The sequence below is a fragment of the Piliocolobus tephrosceles genome, chromosome 10 (assembly GCF_002776525.5).
Source record: "Piliocolobus tephrosceles isolate RC106 chromosome 10, ASM277652v3, whole genome shotgun sequence".
In the NCBI taxonomy this organism is placed as follows: Eukaryota; Metazoa; Chordata; class Mammalia; order Primates; family Cercopithecidae; genus Piliocolobus; species Piliocolobus tephrosceles.
Window position 1 is genome coordinate 78,336,578 of NC_045443.1, and position 6,000 is coordinate 78,342,577.

Here is a 6,000-nt window from a genome sequence, read left to right on the forward strand (position 1 = left end):
CAAACTCCCTCTAGTTTTTATCCTCCAATGCTCTAATTTGAAGCAAAAATTGCTATAATTTTAGTTAGTTTATATTTAAATATCTTTCTGGGCCCAGCCTAAAACATAAAATGCCCTTTTCTCAAAACTAATTAGGAGGATCAAATGATGCTCCTCTAAAACAGTTCCTTACTCTCAGCTTCCGTGTTTTCCTGGCCTGTCTGGTCCTGGAGGAACTCTTACACTCTTGCCCCTCAGGTGGGCCTTTCTGACCCTGTAATCTCCTTATGCTATTCCCGAGTCTATGCCATTACACAAGGCAGATCCACTTCCTGAAATGCAGTATCTCTGAGAAGTTTCCTCTTTTAAAGATTTCTTAATTTTACTTCTTGCTTGAAGCATATACTCACATAATAAATCCAGTTGTGACTTTATTGTAGTCTCTTAAGGATTTAACTAGAATGGGGGAAAAAGAGGCAATTGAAGATGGTTTTAACTCTATATTAATATCTCAAGGCTCCTGTCACCCAGAATATTGCATAGATTAATTGTGGTAAACCAACCTGAATATTTTTATCTAGACCCCAAATCAAAGAAATCCCCCAAAAGTGGAGACAGCAAGCAAATCTCTGCCATCTTTATCAAAGTAAGATAAGCAAACAAACTATTAAGTCTTTTATAAATCTTATATATTCTTTCTCTAACAAGAGTTTTTGTTTTGGAATTTTTAACGTAAGACAATGCACGTGTCAAATAATTCGAAAGGTATTACTGAAACCCACTCAATCACAAGTCATCAATGTTAAGAAGGATTTTTTTTTTGGTATATTTAATAGCATATATATAATATGAAATGTATATAATGTATGTTATATGTGCACATATCTTTTTAAAATTCTAAGTAGAATTCTACTATACACTATATTTTGCATCTTTTATTTTAGTGATATTTTCATATCAATACATATAGATCTGCATAATTCTTAACTACTTCATAAAATTTCATCAAAATAGTCTCTCATAGGTGTACTCTCAGGTTGTTTCTAGGTTTTTGCTATCTCAAACAGGGCTATGAAAGAAAATCAGTCTTGTTTATAGCATCCTTATAAACATGAATTCCACTCAGTTATGGCCTTGTCATTTTGAATAATCCAGTGCTAATGTGGCCATTTTCAATTTTGCGCTTCCAGATTATAATACCTGTGATGCATTTATTCCTGCTTCATTGTGTGCCTTCTACCATATGTCATTTGTTACCACTTATCTATAAAAATGTCATATTTAATTGAATTCCTAAAACCTAAAATTATTAAAAGCAAAAAACTAGTCACCATAGACTGATGACTATTTTTCCATTTGAAATATGTAGTATCGTACACTATCCAGACGACTATTCAGTAAGTCAAAAGATGATGACAATGATTTCTACTAAGAAACAAATGGTATATATGTCCAAAGGAAGATAAAAATTAAAAGCCTAAAAGTATCACTTTTTGCAGTGGCTCACGCCTGTAATCCCAGTATTTTGGGAGGCTGAGGCGGGTGGATCATGAGGTAGGAGATACAGACCATCCTGGCCAACATGGTGAAACCCTGTCTCTACTAAAAATTTTAAAATTAGGTGGGCCTGGTGGTGCACACCTGTAATCTCAGCTACTCAGGAGGCCAAGGCAGGAGAATCGCTTGAACAGGGGAGTTGGAGGTTGCAGCGAGCCGAGATCGTGCCACTGCACTCCGGCCTGGTGACAGAGTGAGACTCCGTCTAATAAATAAATAAATAATAAAAAAATTGTATGTATTTATCACGTACAATATGATGTTTTTTGTTTTTTTTGTTTTTTTTTTTTTTTACTTTGAGACGGGGTCTTTCTCTTTCGCCCAGGCTGGAGTGCAGTGGCCGGATCTCAGCTCACTGCAAGCTCCGCCTCCCGGGTTTTATGCCATTCTCCTGCCTCAGCCTCCGGAGTAGCATCAAGGAATGACTTATGTCTAGCTAATTAACATATGTATTAACTCACCATATTATTATTATAGCGATGAGAACACTTTACATCCACTCTCTTATGTCAAGAATACATAGATTACTAACTGTGGTCATTATGCCGTACAATAGAGCCACTTTTAGATATTCGTTTTATTGAATATTTTATTTCCATTAAGTGAAATAGTATAGGAACACAATGAAAACACAAAGAGATGTTTAAGTACTTTCATTTTCAAATAAGATGACATGTTGATTCATCAACTGAATTAAAAAGCTAAGTACAACTTAAAACAATAAATACTATTCTTCCATTAAATTTTATTAGTAGTTAGTAATGCAAAGACTATTTTAAAAGCTAGTGCATATAGTGCTCTCTACTGGCCTTATCTTTATTACAACTACAATCACTGTCGAATTTGTAGTTATATAGGAACCATTATAATAAACTTCTGTCTCCAAAGACTGATAGTATTTTAATTTTAATTTATTTTTGTTTTCTCCTTTAGGGATGTGTGTGTATATGTATGTGCATGCATAAATATTCATTCTTGAACTTCTATACTGAAGTCAGTTGTGCATTCTGCAAATAAGTTGCTGGCATACATCACCACAAATAATCATGTAATAAAGAGAAAATACAAAAAAGATGGATGTAGAACAATAACTGAACTGAAAACATTATGCCTTACATAAATCAGTAGCAGCTACAGTGCTTGCTTTTATTGTCTTTGGAGAAAACAAGTGGAGGCCTCCCAGGAGCAGAGTGGGTGGGGCTGTATATTTAGGAAATCATGGTGGACAGTGACCACCATCATGAGCTCCTTCCTTTCTTTCCTCCAACACTCCTTACTTCCTGCACCATCTTCTAAAGACTCCAAAAATCTTACTGGTGCTTTTTTAAAGCGTAGGAAAACATTTTGGAATGGTTATGAAAGACATTTGCTTCAGGAGAAAGAGAGAGAGACATTCTTCATTTATTCTATAATTTCATGTCTAGTTGATACTTAGTGCCACATACTGTGCTAAGCACTAAACATTGAGCAGTTTTCAAAACCACGAATACCTGACTGGAATTATTGGTATTTGTAGGAATTATTCCTCAATAATATAAATGCGATTGAGGAAAGTACATCGTGCAATGAGAAAGCCTATAACTGGTACATAAACCAATCTGGGGATTCAGAAAGGATATCTCCGGAGCAATAACATTTATGGCGTAATGTGAAGAATGAGTATTAGATGTTAACCAACCAAAGGTGAAGGTTGTAGAGAGCATTCCAAGATCAGGTATCCTATGGGGTACCTTAGGCATGAAAGCACTTAGCCCTTTCAAAAAGCAGAAAGAAAGGTCAATGTGGCTTAAGGAAACAGAACCAAAGAATCTGTCAAGCTAAGGTAAAAATAACAGGTCTTGAAAGTCACATGAGGGATTTTGGATTTCATCCTAAGAGAAATGGGAAGTCATGGGAGTAGTCTTAAATAGCAGAATAAGTGAAATAAAGAGATTTGTATTTTCTTTGATATCTGAATGCAATGTGAAGAGTGATCAGGGTGCAGGGAGTAGGTATAAATTAGCAGTGACCATTAAAGAGGCTAATCAGCAATCCAGGTAAGAAAGTACGGTGGTTTGGACAACAAAGATGGAATCGAAACTCAATGAAGTGGATGGATCCCAGAAATGTTTGAAGGATAACACCCACGGCCTTCGGTAAGATTGTATGCAAGTGGTAAAGGAGACAAGATATTTGAAAAGTGCCTCCTGGACTTCTGACATGATTGAAGGAAAAATTGGGAAGAAAAGTTAGTTTTCAACTTATGAAGTTTGACACCAGTTTGACACCTTTGAGATGTGAGGAAACCACACAAAGAAAGACTACTGAATGGGGAGTGTCTCACACTAAACCCTTAGGAAAGCCTACATTTAAAGTTCATATAAAGGAAAAGGATCCAGTAAGGGAGAAACAAGAGGTAGAAGGAAAACTAAGAGAGACTGATAGCATATACAGCAAAGGAATACAAAAGAAATGGACAATGTGTCACAAGCGCTTCTGAGAGAATAAGAGCCAACCTGAACAAAGACCACTGGATTTAGTGATATAAGAAGCAAAGCCATGTACTGAGACCAAACTAGGTCTGAGTAGAGTACAGAGTATTGAAATAAATATTGCATAGAGGTATTTTTTGTTTTTCTTTTTTTAAGTATATATATATATATATATTGCATAGAGTTAAAAAGTGGATCAAGGTCCAGGTTTAATCAGTTTTTGAAGGATCTGCTTCACCTGAGTTGATTGATACTGCCTTGGCCATATAGGTTCGTCCACTCTCAATCCTCTTAAATGCCAAAATATGGACTCTACGAGTAGCTTTGTGAATTCTTTTAATATTCCTCAAAGTAAAGTGTAACACTGTATAGTTCGGCTACTGCTTAGTGGCTTCAATTTCTCCATAGAGCCCTGAACTGATTTGGAGCAGATGATCTTTCCCATCATGACTGCCTGACTGAATAACCATGGATGGAGGAAACTCTCATGACTCTGGGTAACTTCCTGGTCAGGACTTTCCAACATGGCCATCATTTTTCTAAAACAGTACACTGCTAATCATATATATATATATATATATTTATTTATTTATTATTTTTTTTTGAGATGGAGTCTCGCTCTGTTGCCCAGGCTGGAGTGCAGTGGCGTGATCTCGGCTCACTGCAATGTCCGCCTCCTGGATTCATGCCATTCTTCTGCCTCAGCCTCCCAAGTAGCTGAGATTACAGGCCCCCACCACCATGCCCAGCTAATTTTTTGTATTTTTAGTAGAGACGGGGTTTCACCATGTTAGCCTGGATGGTGTCGATCTCCTGACTTCGTGATCCACCTGCCTCGGCCTCCCAAAGTGCTGGGATTACAGGCGTGAACCACCGCACCCAGCCCTATACTTTTTTATGATTAATGTTTAGTTCATGATTCTAGGCCTACTAAAATATTTGAAGCGGATTTTTACTTCATTTCTATTTGATGTTACTTACTATGCACCTACATATGCTGATTCTTGTCTTTGGTGCACACAGAGAAAAAGCAACTCAAAAAAAAAGAGCAAAAATGACAGTCCTGATATTGACATATATATCATTGAACGAGTTGCATCCATCTGAACATGTTTCTCCAGAGTCAAGATAAAATATGAAAACATTTTTTGAGCCATAATGGAATTTGATACTCATTACCAGTATCAAATTTAACCAACAGTGGAAAATGAGATGAGACCCAGAGAGATTATATCAACTGCCCCACTATTCCTAGCTGGTGAGGAACAGGGCTCAGACTGGAACCCAAGTTTCAACCAGTCCAGTAACCTTTATATTACACTGTGCTATTACACTAGATTGTAAATTCCACAAGTAGAGGGACAATGTTTTGGTTGCCACTGCATATTCATTGCTTGGCATTTAACTGATGCCCAATAAATATTTGTGAATAAAAGAATTAGAAGGCCAGCACAGTGACTGACGCCTGTAATCCGAGCACTTTGGGAGACCGAAGCAGGTGGATCATTTGAGCCCAGGAGTTCAAGACTAGCCTGGACAACATGGTGAAACCCTGACTCTACAGAAAATACAAAAATTAGCTCAGCATAGTGGTACGGCCTGTAGTCCCAGCTCCTTCAGGTGGGGTATGAGGCAGAAGGATCGCTTGAACCCCAGGAGGTCAAGACTGCAGTGAGCCATGATCACACCACTATACTCCAGTCTGGGCAACAGAGCAAGATCCTGTCTCAAAAAATAAATAAATACATAAATAAAATAATGAGTAAAAGAACCATACTGCCTAGCAAATAATTTTCATTTAAAATACATTTTACAATGGAAAATTAGTTCAACTACAGTTATTAACTGCTCACTTTGTACAAGATGTTTTATCTTCTATGTTCTATGGAGATTTACAAGAAAAAATTTTTTAAAAATGTGGCCCGTGCCCTACAGGAACTTATATTTATCACAATTCTCTGCAAAACAGGGTAGGACATGGTAAGTGCCACCC